Here is a 755-nt window from a genome sequence, read left to right as displayed (position 1 = left end):
TTCAACGTCTTGATGGCAGGCTACATGGTTGAATGATGCAACCATACAGCCTGACATCCAGCAGGGACACTGAGCGGCGTCTGCTACCGCTGCCCAGTGTCTCACGGTGAACTCCTATAACCTGTGACATCACCGTGAGTGCAGGAAAGTTCTCACGGTGCCGTCAGAAAGGTCCTGGGAGTTTACTGCTCATTGACATCAGTGCGAGCGATGTTAGAAATTTTCCCACGAAGCTCGCGCTGGCGTCAGTGAACTCTACAACCCTCATCTGCTTCTTGGCTCCAGGTTCCCTAAATTCAGCAGTAATTGCAGTCTTTCATCAGTAGTCAATGTGCAACATGTATATTATTTTTTTTTTAACATTTTTGTTTGTATTTTTCTCATTTCAGATGTAACGATTTTTCCTCTTCACGATTCTTCCTTTTCACGATTTTTATGAATTATAATGAAAAAAAATTGAAGTCTTCCCATACCGGGAGTCGAACCCGGGCCGCCTGGGTGAAAACCAGGAATCCTAACCGCTAGACCATATGGGAGAACACACACACACAGCTGTTAACACTGGTTAGGATGTGTGGCAGCCGTAATGTCACTAATAGCAGCTCCTCAGTGTCGGTCTCTGTAGCTCCTGAATGATCACCTCTCTGCCTTTCAGTGAGTTGGAAAGTGAAGGGTTATTTTTTTGTCTTTCTATTAAATATGCAAATTGTCTCTTCAGAGAGGAAGAGGACTGGAACTCTAGCGCCACCTATTGG

At 45.0% G+C, this 755-nt stretch overlaps 1 non-coding gene across 1 annotated transcript; it reads right to left on the bottom strand.

Moving 5' to 3' along the window:
• Positions 1-464: 464 nt before the first annotated feature.
• TRNAE-UUC (transfer RNA glutamic acid (anticodon UUC)) lies at positions 465-536 on the bottom strand. Its single transcript has one exon. It is a non-coding gene; the product is annotated as a tRNA-Glu (tRNA).
• Between the last annotated feature and the right edge of the window lie 219 nt (positions 537-755).

This window comes from Ranitomeya imitator, chromosome 5 (assembly GCF_032444005.1).
Source record: "Ranitomeya imitator isolate aRanImi1 chromosome 5, aRanImi1.pri, whole genome shotgun sequence".
NCBI classification, from domain to species: Eukaryota; Metazoa; Chordata; class Amphibia; order Anura; family Dendrobatidae; genus Ranitomeya; species Ranitomeya imitator.
Note: the sequence above shows the minus strand (reverse complement) of the source record. Positions and strands in the feature narration are given on the sequence as shown.